Source organism: Lepus europaeus, chromosome 4, assembly GCF_033115175.1.
Source record: "Lepus europaeus isolate LE1 chromosome 4, mLepTim1.pri, whole genome shotgun sequence".
In the NCBI taxonomy this organism is placed as follows: domain Eukaryota; kingdom Metazoa; phylum Chordata; class Mammalia; order Lagomorpha; family Leporidae; genus Lepus; species Lepus europaeus.
In genome coordinates this window covers 131,733,084-131,750,707 of record NC_084830.1, presented here as the reverse complement: position 1 = coordinate 131,750,707, position 17,624 = coordinate 131,733,084, and the positions used below count along the sequence as shown (strand labels likewise).

At 41.8% G+C, this 17,624-nt stretch overlaps 1 protein-coding gene across 1 annotated transcript in view; it reads right to left on the bottom strand.

Annotated features, from left to right (window-relative positions):
* HTR4 (5-hydroxytryptamine receptor 4) overlaps positions 1-17,624 on the bottom strand; it is a 131,972-nt gene that overhangs the window by 22,714 nt on the left and 91,634 nt on the right. The window lies entirely within an intron of this gene.

The following is a 17,624-nucleotide window of genomic DNA, read 5'->3' as shown; positions in this document are numbered from 1 at the left end:
CGTAAGATATGCTCACTGATCTAGGGATTTTGTACTTGCTCCAATTTCCAGACAAAATACGGTGTTTCTTCTTGAAATAGACTTGTCTGAGAGTTAGTACAGCCAAAGACTAGTACAGTGTCTGACCTATAGCAGGCATGTGATATATAAATCTCGGTTGAGTGAAATAATTCTGATGTGTGATTGGATTCAGTCATTCTCCATGATCTCAGATATTAAGATTCTTCTGGACCTTTTGTTTTAGTCTATAAAAGAAAGCAATGACATTCTCCCTAATCTAGCTCACAGGGAATCTGTAACTACTTTTGAGATAATTTCCATGGAGTTATTTGGATAAAAGAAATGTTATATACAGAAATATTGTCTTTACAATGAATCATTCTGTTGACAAAAATGGCATAAGAAGATTGTATTTATGACTTTGAAATAAATACATCACCAGCCAAAGGCAGGACAAAGGGGAGACTTTGTGACTGCATCATAGGTTAATGTTGTATTTATCAATACACTGTCAAATCAAAGCAGGGATTTTTTTTATTTTACTTAATTTGAATTTTCACTTTAGATGAAAAATGAACTTCTTGGAAGTGAACTAAACATCTTATGCATGTCTATTTTTAGAGAAAAGGATGTAGATTTAATCTTAGGCTCAAGATATTTTATGACACATTAAATATTACCAGTACAGTAAGATTATTTGTAGTTGACACCTGTTGAGGAAAACGGAAAGGTGAAAGTTTCTGGTATATAATGGTCACTTGTATTTTTTGCAGATGTCCTTGTTAGTATGATGCTTTGCTATCCCCCTCAAGATGTCCACCTAGGGTCTCGCAGAAATTCACCTGTTTCCCACTCATACGGGTGTCTGGGTCTGCACTCCATTTGGACAGTTAGTCACCAGTTAGGCTGTTGGAGATCAGCAAACGAGTAATCCAGTGGTCAATGTAGACACAGAAAGCAGAAATAGTCTTCTTTTTTGCCTTCATGCCCAAGGATCAGGCCCTTAGAGCTTTTCATAATGATCCCTGAGTTTGTTACACATTATTAGCACCTTGCACAATTCCTGCCATATAGTAGATGTTTAATAAAAGCTTGTTTGATTGGAGGGAAATAAAATGAAATTAATAATAATTTCTTGCATTCCTGAAATGGTTAACAAGGTCATTTCCTTTCTATTCTCTCTTGAAATACTCCATTGACATGTTTGTCAATTAAAGGGAGGTTTTTACCTTATTGTTTGGTGTTGATAGTGATGATGTTCATTAGTATTATGTTGAGATAGGTAATTAGGATATTTCTATTTTGCGCATAGACCTGAGGGCATTCATGGAGATGATAGTACAGCTCCAGGAAACTAGGTCTTGTTAAACTTATTGGGCACATCAGGGTAGACTGGGCTAAACTTTACAGACAAGGGAGTCTAAGTAGGCCTTTGCTGTAACTGGCCAATAGAGGAAGGAATGATTAGTGCAGAAGAGCAGTGAGGAGTCAGTCAAAAAGAGATCCAACAGCTGGACTTGGTCCAATTTGACCCATTCTATTCTGAATGGACCACTGTGTTGTGTGAGAGATGATGTATCAGTAAGTAACTAGGAACCATAGGAAATTTTCGAGTTGTTGAATACAGACAATTTGGAGCAATTATTTGGTTTTCTTTTTTCTTTTTGTTGGTTGTGGGGGTATGTGTATATATGATTTTAAGAAAACAACCTGACAGTCTGTGCAGATGTAGAAGGACTACAGGCAAAAGTAATTGGTGGTTGTGGTCTTGGTATGAGGTGATGGAGAAGAAGCTCTGAGAGGTAGTACTGAAACCAGAGAGACAAGACTAGGTACATCATTAAAAAGAGAACTTGGAGGCTAAATGAGAGGCTTGAGAAATTCAGGAATCGGATGATTTGTCATCTGGAATATTAGATTCATAATTTTGCTGTAGTGATAATTTGTTCAATCCTTTGCATTTTAGAATATAATTTCTTAAACCTCACTTGATGTACTTTTTACCTGGCTTTCTAATTTTTGTGATGATACCTTTCTCACCTGTCGACAGGGAAGCCATCAAAGGCCTGAGAACAAAATTGATTTCGTATTTCTCCTTTAAAAGTGCACAAACATTTGTGAAGTGAATTAATAAATTTGGTGATATAGCCAAGAGCCTAACTAATGAGAAACTTGAGACCCAGAAAGGAAAATGCCTTTGCCAGGACTCCCTCAGCTGATGAGTGGCAAAATACAGGGTGAAATTAGAATCCGCATGTTCTTCCATAATGCAGCTACCAAAGCAAAGCCATCAGCTTCAATAGGTTTGAATAGCCAAAAAAAAAAAAAAAAAAAAAAAAAAAAAAAGCCAGGTAGGTAGAGAACAAATAGAGACTTTTCTCCATGGAAAGGGCTACTATTAGATGAGACAGAATTCTAGAATGATTTTGAACTTTCAGCTTTACGATTTCAGTGTTTCCAGAAGGCTCTGTGTTAAAGGAAGATCAGTAGTAAGGGTGTCCCTGATAAGATTACTCTTTCCTGTTTGCTTCCATGGACTCAACACACTTTGACCAACTTCCCACTCTCTAGCCCACAGGGACAAGAGCTCCCATCAGAAGCAGTGTCTCCGCTCAGCCAAGCAGAGAGTTTTTGCCTGGAAATTGTGAAATTCTGGCTTGAGTTCCCTTTCACAAAGCCTTAGAACTTGATGACTCACAGTCTCCCCATGGCAAGTGCAGGAGGATGATAGAGGGTGATTGCTGTGAGGCTTTGGAGAAAGAATGTGGCGTAAAGAGAGGAGCGTGGTCTATATTATGGCCAAGGATTTCATCACTGAATAGTGCCATATGGACCTCCATTTGGACCTTGTGGACAAGAAGTCCTCACACTGATGATTAGCGTGCTAATTCAGGGGGCCAATGCTGGAATGAAATGACGTTAACAAAAGACTCAAATGAAATCATACGACTTCAACCAAGTTTGTGAAAACACAGATAATGTCCGCCCTCTATTCAAGGCTCAAGGCCAATTAAAATGACTATTCATCCAGGCTACCAGGATTTTCACACATATTGTAAACTGTCTTCTAATTTCAGACAGAGTGTCTCTCCAGAGTTTGATAGTATATTGTTTCTGTCTCTCACCTTCTTGGCAGATGGGAAAATAGAGTGTGGAGTCTCAGGACAGGGGAATCTAGGTTTGTATCATGGCTCTGCTCATCATACTCCTATGATCTTCAGTCACAAACTAAGTCTCTTTGAAGCCTCATTTTACATATTCATAAAACGGGATTTATATAAAATAATGAAAATGATAGACACTGCCAGTTACCTGCCTGGCAGTATTCTAATTGCTAGGAAACATAGCATCTTATTTAAGTATACAACCTCTCGTGATAGGTAATTGAACACCTCTGTTGTTACCAGTGAAGAGACTGAAGCTCAGATAAATCAACTTGCCCAAATATGTACAACTGGCAAGTTGGAGAGCTGAGAATCCAGTCAACTCTTTATTTGATCATTGAAAGTGACATGCTGTATAACGTGTCTGGGTCCCACTGACACATCTTAGCTACTCCACAAAGTTGCATCCCTTTATTTTTTTAGAAGGTGAAATGTGAATGTTTCAGATGAGGCACATGAACTGGAGACGAAGGGACAATGTAGGTGTACCGTAAGAACATAGTGAGTGACAGCCAGACTCTGCTTCCTGTTTGTTATGTAAATCTTTGTTCTCTGACATCACGGTCAAACTCCTTGGCATCCCTATCTTCTCCTGAATAGTCTACGTAGCTGCCCCTTTTCAGATAAGACATCTGGCAGGGAAACGCTGACTGCATGCCTGTCGCTTCCACCACGTCTCTGCTCCCGGTTTCTCACCACCCTCACCATATGACTCTACACGCTGCTTCTGAATTTGAAATGTCACAGAATCCAGAGTAATAATAGTAACAGCTACACTTCAGTGAGAGCTTACAGTATGCCAGAAACCGTGCACCAGGACTTTTCTGCTTTAACCCATTGAAGCCTCAATGCAGTGCTCTCGGCAATGTGCCGTCGTCATCCCTTTGGAAGGAAGAAACTGAGGTTCAGAGTGGAGGAACTTTGCCGCAGTCAAGCAGTCAGCACCATTTCAACCCATGTTTGTCTAATACCAAAGCCCAATCACTTGCCAAAGGAATTTTTATCAGTTGGTAACGAAAATTTTAAAGCATACAGGAGCAGGAATGTATTCAAGCATGCAGCAAGGTTGTAAGCATGCTAAGGAGCAGGAATGATCATTGCATGCAGCAGGCTTGTAGCATGCTAAGGGAAAAGCAGACATCTGCTGACAGCTCTCGAGCTGCTTACACGTCTTAATCCATGGCCTGCTTCACACTCCGTTCACTCCATGTCCCTTCACTCAACGCCATTAATGAAATAGTGGTCAGTGTCCTTCATCACGATTATGCAATGTCAGGTAACATAGCTTCCTTCTGATTCATCAGTGCAGTCTAATTACAGGACGTTAAGCTTAATTTACTTTACAATAGAAAGACTTGAACCAAAAAAAAATTGCTACCCATAAATCGGAGGAATAATGGTGTTTGAAACCTCAAATTCTTTTACCGTTACAAGAAACATGATAACATGTTGATTTTATTCAAAACTGTCGCAGGAGTATTTTCCTCTTATCAGAAAGCTGCAGCTTTCACAGGGATGGAGTATCAAATGTCAGAGCAGCAGCGAGATTTCAGGTTGAAAGAATGAAGTGGGATGGTATAGTGCAGATGCTATAAACAATGAAAAGCTCTGAGGTCTCCCAAACAAGTAAATTCGGTGAATTTATTGGAGGGTTTCAGTGCACAGAAACCCGTGTTTAGCAGTAGAAAGAAAAGGAGGTGCAATACGAATTAGCCACTGTTTTCAAGAAGCTCAAAATCTGGCAGGGGAGCTCAGAAAGGGCATGATTAATGAACCATACCAAAAAGCATATCCAAATGTCACCGGAGAACAAATAAAGGGACTGGGGACTAGAATAGGTCAAATACATCCTACTCTCCTGGAGGCTGAAAAAGACTTCAAGTAGAAGGTGGCACTGGAAATGCATCAATAGGAGATGCCAGGGGACATGTGCCCCATTGAAAGAATAGCATGGTCAGTAGCCTGAATGCAGAATGCAAAGAGATATTGAGTCAAATACATATGGTTGGCTCTGCAGTGTTGAAGAGGAATAATTGGAGGCAAAACTTGTAAACCTGGTTAGAAAACCCATAGTGAACCTAGAATTTGGTGAGCAATCAGGAGTCTTGGGAAATTTTGGTTAGGGAAATGGCATGACCGGTGTTGTGGTTGAGCCTAATTCCCTAGTCCAGACGGAACATAGTGTCAGTTGTGGAAGGATAATGTCAGCAAAGTTAGCAATAAGAAATATATGAGAAAAATCAACTGATTAGATAACCAAATCAATTCCCCATTATTTTTTATTAAATCAATAATTTTAATAGGAAACCACTTGGTGGCTGCCAAAGAGTTGGTTTTTTCCTTCCAGTTAGATGTCATTTGGAGTTAATGTAAAATCAACGAAGCACTACCATACAAACGTGTCTTCATTTATTCACAGACGGCCAACACTGCAAAGAGAAAGAAGCAAGGAACAGGGGAAAATGTACGGGAAGAGAATCCATCCTTTCAAAGATGGTCCTTGTGCAGAGGAAGCAGTCCTCAGGTGTATCCAGTCCCTCAGGGAATAAGGTCGGGGAGGAAAGGCCATGTTTCCATTTCCAGCTCCAGGTAATTTCTGCTTCCTTGAAAGAATTCCAGGTTAGCTCTCTGAAATTGCTTGGTTTCATTATCCATATGATGAGAAAATGATACTTTATACGGTTAAGAGGTAACATGTCAAATGTTTCCAACTAAGCCTGATGCATAGTTATGTAAGTGGTGAATGTTATCTTAAGCTACTGATTGAGTATCAGCCTTTACTAATCTCTGATCCCATCTCCTATCACCTTCCCCACACTCACTGAGCCCCAGTCCCCCATGTCAGGTGCATTCCTGCTGAAGGGCATTTGTATTTGCTGTTTCCTTCGTCTAAGATGATATTCCTCCAAGTAAAATGCAAGTAAAATCCTCTGCCTTCTTGATCTTGGCCACAAGAATCACCTGCTTCAGATCCATCCTAACCAATCCAGCTAACAGTGCAGCACCACTGCTCTTCTCTACGTTTTACATTCCTTATAGCACATGTCAGTATCTAAGCTTGTCTAATTTGGGTATCTGTGTCTCCTTGTTTATTTTCTGGTTCCTAAAGAAGAGAGGGCAGAGACCTTGTCAGTATTTTTTTTAAGATTGTATTTATTTATTTGAAAGGTAGAGTTATAGACAGAAAGAGGGAGACTTAGAGGGAAAGGTCTTCCATCCGCTGGTTCACTCCCCAAATGGCTGTGATGGCTGGAGTTGGGTCAATCCGAAGCCAGGAGCCAGGAGCTTCTGCTGGGTCTCCCATGCTGGTGCAGGGGCCCAAGGATTTGGGCCATCTTCTACTGCTTTCCCAGGCCATAGCAGAGAGCTGGATTGGAAGAGGAGTAGCCAGGACTGGAACCAGTGCCCATATGGGATGCTGGAGCTGCAGGCGGAGGATTAACCTACTGCGCCACAGTGCAGGCCACATCAGTATTGTTCATTAATATACTTCTGGCAACAGACCCTGGGCTATGGCAGGTGTTCAGAAACTATCTGGTGGGGCTGGTGTGGTGGGTAAAGCCACCTACCGGCATCCCATATGGGCGTTGGTTCCTATCTTACCTGTTCCACTTCCAATCCAACTCCATGCTAATGCTCCTGAGAAAGAACCAGAAAGTGGTCCAAGTGCTTGGACCCCTGCACCCATGTGAGAGACCTGAAAGAAGCTCTAGGCTCCTGGCTTTGGCCCTGCACCACCCCCAAACACTGGGGCCACTGGGGGAGAGAGCCAGCGGATGTCTCTCCCTCTCTGTTTCCGTGGTTCTGAATTCCAAATAGATGGATAAATCTTTTTCTTCTTCTTCTTCCTTTTTTTTTTTTTTTTTGAATCTGCCTATCTGCATGCTGAATTGCTATTGCTAAAAGCAGTGCTAATTTTTCTCCTTGGATGAGTCTGGAGATGGCTGGTCCAAAGTGAAAAATAGACAATTTGGAAAGACAGCAAGAGCTAGTCCCCCATAGGTAGGTTAGCATGGAGACTGCTTCTGCAGGACATTTCTGGCCTCTACTACTCTGTCTGAGCTTCATAGCCAGTGAAGGCCCAGGTTTCCTTCCTGGGAAAGAAGTGTCAAGAGATGGGCTGCTTTATGCATGAAGAGGTTTGCAGGTGTGACTGTGAGGAAAGGGTTTTCACCTGGAAAATCAGCTCTCAGCAATATTCTGAACTGTGCTCCAGCAAACTAAGGAAAGGGGAGTGGGCATTGGAACTAGGCACTATGGCTAATCTTCAGAGGAAATCCCTGGTCCAGCCCATGAGGGTATGGACTCCAAAGATACTCTATTCAGGGCATGGATTATAATCAGTTGAACTATTTTCCCTATCATGCTTGAGGCTTTTATGCAATGGGATTCCAGAATGGTTTGTTGTGAAGAAAGGATTCTGATTTGAAAATACTTAGTGTATACCCCCTGCATTTTATATTGAGAAGATAGAGAGTCTAAGTGTTAAACAGAAAAGCTATGGTCAGTATCCCGGGAACTGATGGTGGTAGGGCTCTTTGCACTGCCCACACTCAGAAGAGATAGGACCTGGATTTCATTGACATGTAATCTGGGCCTAAAGGTGCTGGCCTCCAGGCTCTTGCATGGGGAAGTGTGTCATTCCCCCCAACACAGCCCCATGCACACACACACACAGTATCTGTAAGGAGGCACATGCTTGATAACATCTATGCAGCAACCCTGGATACGGAACAACCATACAGCTTTGAATGGCTCCTTGTTTATGCCCTCAGAGTGGCTGGGGTGGATTCCCAACCTCTGCTCATGGGGTGACCATGTCAGAGACCCATCATCATTCTTAATGCCCAGATGAAGGTGAAAGCTAGGGGTACTGGAGCTCTGGCTTAACTTGGGGAGAACCTCATAGTAGACACAGAATCCCCCCAGCTTCAAACACCAATAGCTGCTGGGTGATTGCACTGGGCTCCTGGAGTTACAGAACTGAGGCATGGAGGTGGATTTTGGCATTTTATTGCATATTCAAAATTCAGTTATTAGTTTTAGACTTAATATTTACTTTCCTATATAGGTTATATAAACATGTACAGAATGCACTCATATAAACAGATGTGACATTTATCAATATAGAATTTATCAATAAAAAATCTATATAGGTTCCTGTTTACCCCCAGAACACATTTCTGGGAACTGCATCAGAAAGTAGATATAATAAAGCCAAGGGTACTTTCCATGGAAACAAAATTAGAATCACAGGTACAAATTCCTTCAAAGCCCTTCATTGCTATAGCTGACAATCTCAAAAAAACCAAAGATATAACCATCATTAAAATTTTTAATCCTTTAAAATTATAAAATTAAACTCCATGTTAATAGCACACATATACTTTATATGTTGCTCACACAGGGGGACTCAGTGCATTATGACCTGTACAAATGGCCCCATTTGTAATTCTGCTTTATTAAAAATGTAAACAAAATCAAGATATTAGCAGAAATAACATTAAATCATAACTAGCAATAATTTACATACACTGTCAGATAAAGAAAAATCTCAAAAGTTATCTGTTTCTGTGTCTTTGTAGTCACTTTGGATAAAACTCTTGTCAACTAGTCAATCAAATATTCTGCCCTATGTTTAATTTTTTCACAGAATGTAAATATAGGAATATATGTTGAATATACACGGTAGGAATTATTTCTGTGGACTAGGTACTTTTTTCTCAAATATATTATTTTATGACAAACAAGCATTTGTATTTATTCCATGTGGTTTGAACTACAGGGAAAAGCTAGGCTCATTCTTACCCAAACCAACCAGTAGCTGACATCTCTCCCCAGCTACCCTTTTACTTTGAGAACTAGTATTTGTGATGTATTAATCTGTGTGCTGGGCAATCTAGAGTGACCAAATGAGCAGGGGTCGATTTGGAAGAGCTGGTACCCAAAGGGTGCTCCACGAATATACTTTTTCATCACAGATAGCTCATTCTCTAACTTGGCTCATCTCTTAATGAATAACTTCTTAATCCTTGAGAGCTCACGTTCATTCACAGTAATCCAAAGGCTCCAAAGTCATAATACACATAGGGAATGGCATTTTATGGTTTACAGAATGCTTTAACAGAAGATGCGTGATCTCTACAACAGCTCAGTGACGTAGTCGGGAGGAATACTCTGAGGCCAGAGATGTTCAGCCGTGGGTTCAACTCACTCAGCAAGTCAGGAGTGGACTCAGTGCACCTCTGCTTTCACGCTGCACTTTCCCTGCACAAGGGGCTGGTGGAGGCAGTGGGGAGGGTGTACAGGCAGCTGGGGCAGACTGGTTGGGTCTCATCACTGGGTCCAGAACTTTGAGTCTCGGAAGCTTGCTGCTCCCTTCTTTGGATCAGAAAACTAGCATCCTCGTCATGGTGCGTGCCTCCTGGGGTGGTTGCTCAGCCTAGTGACGGCAGGGGTACAGTGACTTGAAAATCAAAGGGGACCGGTACAATCACAGCTTCAGGGTGAGTTAGAACCTCAATAAACTTTCGCCATATCACACAAGAATATAAATCTCCAGTTGAATCTACTCCAACGATCAGGGAGAGTCCCTGCCTGCACCAGGAACATTTCTTCCTGGAGAAGTTATTTCTCGCCAACATCCAAGATTTCAAAATAACATTTTTCTTTGAGAGCCTGTTTCAGTTTACTCAGGCGACTTTCTCCCTGACAAAATTAAGCCTTCACAGTACAGAGAATTATATTTTACATTTGGATGGTTTGGGCAATCTTCTCTTTCTCAGAGTTTCTTAAAGTAAACATAATGGAACTGATAACTGACGCTTCAGAAGCAGCAAGAGAAAAAAAATGCGGAATGGTCCTGAGACGCTATTAAACCACAGCCAAGATCAGAGGTAAGACTTCACATGGCCCTGGAAGTACATGTACCTCCCTGGCACCTTTACTCTGAGGCAGCTGCCAAGAGCTATGAGCTCTGCTTCAAGTCAAAGACATCCAGGTTAGCCTGAAAGGTAAAGTTGACACGGTCAGGGTCTAGAGGGCCCACACGAGGAAGGCAGTCCCTTTGAAAGAAAGCCAGAAGGCTTTTGAGGTAGCAGATGGCTGTAGCAGCATCCTGTTGTCCTGGAAACATAAAGAATCTTAGAGTCGCCTAGTCCAAACGTGGGTTGACAGTTTGTTCAAAGTCCGGTCCAGAGATGAGGAGTATTACTGAGGATCTCACAGCATATTAGGGGCAGAGCCACAGCCAGAATCCAGGTCTTTGGACTTCAGATCAAACATCGTTTTCTCCCAGCACTGCTGGGCCCCGCTCTCCTGCACCTGGGAGGCAGCGGAGAGTGATGTGTCCATGCAGTGTGAGCTTCCAACAATTATCTTCTTTGGAAGCAACAAGGCTGAAATCAGTGCCATGGTTACATTAAGCTCACTGTGAGCTTGCAGCAAAGATCCCAGAGTCTCGTGATACACAACTGCAGAGCTGCCAGCCCTGTGCAAGGCTCTCAAGGGGAAGGTGTCCCATTCTAGAAGGACAGGACAGCAGGCATCTCGGAGCAGACAGGAGAGTGGCACTGGGAAGAGCTGTCTGTTGTGGGTGGCCCCAGGGTTGCCGTGGAGACCATTTTCCTCTGACACATCTCTGCCTCTGTGATCCCGTGGTAAATAAAAGGAACATGTCCTGGAGAAAGGGACTGACTGACACCGAACACAAGGAAGAGCAAGTGGAAGTCCATAACTGACTGAGGCGCCAGCCAGGAAGACCCTCAGTTGGACCCAGACACAGGCAGGAGAGTGTCTCTGAGGCCCACCACAGGGTGATGAAAAGACATGCAACAATCGTAACATGGCTGTGATCAACGCGACCAAGCAAGAAACATGAGCTCTTGGAACACAGTTCTGACCGAGACAGGCACACGGAAGATGTGTGTTGACAATGTCTGTGAGCAGACACAGCAAAGAAGATCTGTTTGGAGACATTGACAATTGAGAGAGGACACAGTGAGTGATCATGTTTGGAACATGACTAATACAGACCAGGCACGGCAAAGGAACATGTGAGGGATAACAGAGCCCGTCGAGCAAGAGTGAAGACTCCAGGAAGAGGGACTGCTGTGAAATGAGAAGTGACCAAGGAAGTCATTCTGTCCCCTGACTTTCTCAAACTCCACCTCTCGGAATCTCAGAGGAAGAGCTCCAAGTGCGCGGGATGCTTGCTCTGGTGGACAGAAGAACCTCGGATGAGAATACCAGGTGCAGTCACACACAAGCCGCATTGTAGGACCTGCTCCTCTCTCAGAGGCATTGCTTTCTTCTAGGTCATTGTCTCAGGGGCCTAAGTGTCACTGGTTTGAGAAGCCACCAAGGGAGAAGTTCCTGGAGGGTGGCATTGACTCTCCCACTGGCCTCCACACTCCACTGCATCCCTGGAGGGGGAGAAGATCAGAGAACCTCAGCACTGGGATGCACACCAGGGACCATCTAATGAAAGAACCCACCCCGTCCAGGAACCCTCTGACACCATGCACACAGGTGCTAGATGAGCCTCTACTTAGGAATTTCTAGTAACAGGCCAGCCCATAATTATTTTGGAGCAACTTTAGCTATTAGAAACAGCCTATTAATGTTTAGCCAGAATCTGCCTCCCTGCAACTTCTCTCCAGTGGAACTACTGTGCCCTCCAGGCCCACTCAAAATTCTGCCTTCTGCTATTTGTATCTTCCAAGTGTTCTCTTCTCCAGGCTACACATCCCCATTTTTTTAATAGTGCATTATATATTACGGCTTTTGGATTATTTCCATAATGAGCACAGTCCTCTGAATGCAAGTTATTCTCTGGTGATCTCTCTTGAAACACAGTACCAGGAAAGAACACAAATATTCACAGTGAGCCTGGCTTATATCATGTACTTTTCATCATTAATTTAGTTTACTTAAAGCAATGCAGTCAAATTCAGTTAATTTCTAACAAGACAATATTATATTAGCAGACCCTGAGTTTGTTGCCAGTTTTTATCTTTTTGACACAACAGATATCAGTTCCTATGATTTATTCTAACATTGGTGCAGTCTGTTTTATTTATTTGAGCCAAAATATAGGACATTCTGTTTGTATCAGTATTTTCTTGGTTTGGTATCATTTTAGTCAGCTGACATCATCTTAAATCATTGTAATTTCAACATTCAAAGTGTGATTATTTGGCACCTATGAAAATTAGCCTTTAAAGATTTTTCAAACACATAGAAAGATCAAGTCATCTTTGTTCTACCTAGAGCTTTCAGCGTACTGTCATCTGCCTTTTGGGTTTTTAGTCAAGATAGAAAATGTCGAGCAGGATAAGGCTAAAAGAGAATTATGATCGACTACCCAAGATTTCCTTAACGTTAAAATGTAACTCTTAATATGCCCACGAAGGAACCTGGCCTTGCCAGACGTTGTCCAATGTCTTGCCAAATAGCGAGTCTGTCCTAACAGATAACAAAATTAGTTGGCATGAGTTAGTATTGTTTCATTAAAATATGACTTGGACTCAGAAATCTTTCGTGTAATAAGCAAGAATTTTGGTAAGGTCGACTTCAAGCTCTGAGTATATAGATTCTGGAACCTAGTTTCAGTGTTTTTTTGTTTTTTTTTTTAAGAATTGGGGCAATATTTACTGGTATCTGGGCTTCCAGCCTTTCCTCAATCCAAAAAAAGCAACATTAAAAGGTATTATCAATCAGTTCCTTTAAGCCCTTGGAATATCAAATGTCTTGGCTCAGACAGTTAAATGCTTTCCATGAATCCTGGACAGCAACTTCCTCCCTATAATATCCTCCTCTTTCCAGTTGGAAGTCTATTCTTATTGCAGCAGAATATGCAAGATTTCTTCCCTAAATGCTGAGTTCTAACTATTTCTGAGTTTGCTAGTTGCTCTGAACATAGCTTTCAATTCATCCTTGGTTACACATCCCTTCTTCCAAATTTTCCATATGCCATTTTAAACTGTCAGCTCTCTGGAGAACTCGGGATGTGCACTCATGTCTTCATATGATCCCCTATGTCTTCATTTGGATGTTTATTGAATATAGCTACTAAAGGGAAACGGTATGACTGGAAGGAAGGAAGGGGAGGGAGTTAGCAGTGAGGGAAAAGAGAAAAGAAAAAGAGTTATAGAAAAGAGGGGAGGGAAGAGGGATGGATTTGTCACTCTCACTGACCTAATTCCCTTTGTACCATATTTGTAATTGGTGTTATTAGTAACAAGAAAAACACCACCCATTAGAGCAGCACCTATAGGCAAGGCACAAGGCTAAGTGCATTATATTTACTTATGGATTTGTGCATTTATACCCATTTAACAGAAAATTAAACCGAGTTTCACAGTTTAGATAATTTTCACAGCAAGAATCATAATCAGACTTTGTATTTAGGTCTTTTTTATTCTAAACTTTTTGCTCTGCATTGTTGTGTGCTCTTGATTAAATTCAACACCTTGAGAATGACCGAGCTAAATCCAGTGCCCAGGTCCCGCTGTCTCTAGCATTTCCTAGCCCAACCATGGCTGACTCTAAGGTGGAATGAATATGTGCAGAGGTGCACATTACTTCTGTTCCACCTTTGGGAAGCTTTCAGTGTGACATGGCTCCTCCTTTCACTGCAACATCTTTATGACTGGGATGTTAACAGGGGACTTTTTCCTGCTGGCCTCTACAGCTCGCCGTTGTTGCCATGTGGGCTCCTGTATTTTCTGGGATGTCTGGGGAAACTAGCAGGAAAGGGGAAAAATAAACCTGCAAAAGCAGTGTGAAGTATGGGGACGTAGAGCAAAAGAGCTAGGTGAGTCAATGTCATAAAGAATGAGAAGAGGAGATTAAAGACAAGGCAGAAAACTGGGGAAAGGGGGGAGAGGGAAGCCACAGAGGTAGGGGTGTGTGTGGGTGCGTTGGAGAAAGAAGAGGATCTCTGCTAGGTGTTTCCTGAAGATTATATTGGCTCTCTTGTAAAACTGTTGTAGAGATTCAAAAAAGGTTGAAAAGATCTACCATTGGCATTTGACACCCGATGCCACTCTTTGCTTTTCAGGCTATGGTAACATATCCCTAGTCAGAGAGGAGCCATGGAGAAAGGACAATGGCCTAGTCTCTAACTCCATGGAGCATTTACAACCATCTCCTCTCAGCAGGACAAACAAGGACTTGAGAATCAGGACAAGGTAATTCTATGTCTTGATTGGCCTATAACAGTTTTAGTTTATGTTATTGTACAGACGTTTTTGTTAATGATTAGCAGTTTAGTATTGCTGGCCTCTTAGGTCTTTACTCAAGATTTTTAAAATGTATGGTTCATTATGTTGCACCTTGAGAGACCCCCTTCTGGTGTGAGAGATCACTCTCAGAACACATGGCTTTAACCTTCAGTTAAGTGCCTTTCACTGGTAGATAGGAGGTCACCCTACTAATTCAGCCAGGCAAACAGCAGAGAGCAACAATGTGAACAGTAAACCAAAAGACAGGAAGCTGTGCTCTGTTCCTTTTAGCCTCTGGTCAAACGACTCTGGGGTCAGAGCCCCTTTCCTGTGCCTCACTCGTTCCATCTGTTAAAAGAGGGGGAGGATAATCTATAAGATCCTTTGCAGCTCTGACATTCTGATTCTATGAGTAGCAGGGATGGTGGGTGACAGATACAGGCTTTCTGACTGGGGCACCAGCTGTGTGTGGGACTGTTCTCTAAAGCTCTTGGTAATTGCTTCATATTTGGCTTTTAATATTCTATTGTTAGTATCTGATACTTTCTATTCCATGTGGAGGGAAGTAGTTCCACTGGAAACACAGGGAGGGTAATTTTTGGATTGATATTAAAGAATCCGTAAGACCTCTGAATCTGTGAAATTACATTGCAAAGCTGTTAGATGTATCTGGGTAGGATGCATAGGGTGGAACTGAGATGCCACAACTTAAAATGCAGTGAGATCACAACTGTCTCCCTGCAAACATATGCTTGATCAGAAACATTGGCAGAGTCACTCGAAGTCCCTGATGCAAAACATCACTTAAAAAAATTCTTTCTCCAATAGTCTAACAGTTGAGTGTTTTTAAATGCAGTTCCTTGTTTTAATAGTTTTGGTAAAATCCTTTACAATTTATAACACATTTGCATGTCTTTTTCCACATTTAATCTTCAATGAAATCTGTAAAGAATGGACAGTTTTATGTCCATTTTAGAGGAAGAGGAAAATACAATCTATGAACATGGACTGATGAATGGAAGATGGTGGATCCCAGCACTATAAATTGTATTCTGCTTCCCAAACCTGGAATTCTATCCATTCATATCTATGTATTCATTTTTGAGGTGAAAAGAGTTTTATTTTATTTTTTGACAGGCAGAGTTAGACATTGAGAGAGAGACAGAAAGATCTTCCTTTTTCCATTGGTTCACCCCTCAAGTGGCTGCTACGGCCGGCGTGCTGCGCCAATCTGAAGCCAGGAGCCAGGTGCTTCTCCTGGTCTCCCATGAGGGGCAGGGCCCAAGCACTTGTGCCAATATATGCTCCCTCCCAGGGTGTGCATTGGCAGAGAGCCAGATGGGAAGCAGAGGATTCAGGACTCTGCCCCAGGCACCCCGAAGATAGGCAATGTGGGCATCCCAAGTGGTCTTAACTGCTGCACCAAACACCCACCCCTTATTTGACTTTAAATTCACTATCAATCAGAATGGGATCTTGATGTTGGAAGATCGAATGTTTCCAAGTATGGAAAGTATTCTGCAGGCAGTATGGCAGATGATAGACAAAGTACTAAATAATTTGAGTCACAGCAAAGGGATTGAAATTATTTTTTTCACTCAATCTACTTATTTTAAAAAGAAGAACTCGGTTTGGTCCCATTCTGGCCGTAATAAATCTGTAATACCTAACAAATAGAGAGCAGATTTCAAGCTCAGTGCCTTTGGCAAAAAACAGAATCAAGTTAAATCTTAATGACTTTCTATGATTTCATTGCATTTATTTTTAAAATCATCTTCTGTAGTTGGTTTTTCATTTAAGGTCATGATGTAGAGTTTGCTATACAAATACATTTACCTAGATTAAAAATACGTTTGGGAGGGCACTGTGGCACGACAGATTAAGCTTCCACTTCAGATGCCCACATCCTATATCTAGAGTGCCTGGATCTGAGTCCCACCTCTGCTTCCAATCCAGCTTTCTAGTACTGTGCAGCAGATCATGGCTTAAGTGCTTGTACTTTTGCTAACAACATGAGAGACTCAGATGGAGTTCCTGGATCCTGGCTTCTGCCTGCTCCATCCCTGGCTATTGCAGGCATTTGCAAGTCTGAGCCAGTGAACAGAATCTATTTCCAATAAATGAAAATAAATAAACATTGTAATTGTATTTAAAAACAAATAGTAAATAAATAACAGTATATGTAGAATATTGATATGCTAAAAAATCAGCAAAGTTGCATGCAAGTAACAAAGGCACTTATCAGACCTTTGGGAAAACTGAATTGCAGAGAGTATGGTGTCTCAGCAAGGACATAAAGCAACATGTCTGCAGGACAGATGCTCTGGGAACTTCGGTCAATGTTCTTTCTACTATCAGGTAGTGCTTGCAGAAAGGACCCCAGACAGCCAAGTTTACACAATTTGGGATGCATAACCTTGTGGCCTCTGGACAAAATGTATTCCCAGGGGTTCACTAACTTCATCACCAGCCCCTATTATGTCCTTGTTCCAACATGCCAAAGTCCAAGATCAAATTGGCCATGGTTGATTGTTAACCCGATGCACTCTTTCGCCTATTTCTCAATATACATATATTAACTCCACACCAATATATACATGGTTGATTGTTATCCCAACATACTTTTTCTCCTGTTTCTCAATATACACATATAACATCGCACCAATATACATACCAATCTACTTGCAAGACCTTTTTTGATTGTCTATCACAGTTCTTCAATGACAAATTAAAGGATTGAAACTTGAAGTCTTTGGGGCAGACTGCCTTGTCTGCCTTTTCTACTGAACCATTTCATTATGCCACAACATAAAAATAATAGGAGAAAATGCCCCAAAGTTAGAGTCATAATTAAAAAAAAATTTATGTGCCATTTATCATGCTAAGCAAATCATGGGCTATTTTGAATGATGATCACATGTCACAACAATTCTATCTGATTGGTTTTATTATTTGCAGGCTCTAGCATAGTGGAATCAGATCTCGTAATTTTCCCCAGGTCGAACATGCAGAGCGGTGTAGCCGAGATCTGAATTCGAGCCTCAGGAAACCAGCACTAAATGTGTACTTTGACCTGACGGCACCCTCAGTCCCCAGACCCTGCTCTGGAGAGGCTGCCCCGATGACAGAGAATGTGACAGGTGCATGAATACCTAGGATACCAAGATAAGCTGAGCTTCCAAGAGAAGGAAGTGGCTAGAAAGCCCAGAGGAGTAAGCAATTAATCAGTGCTTAA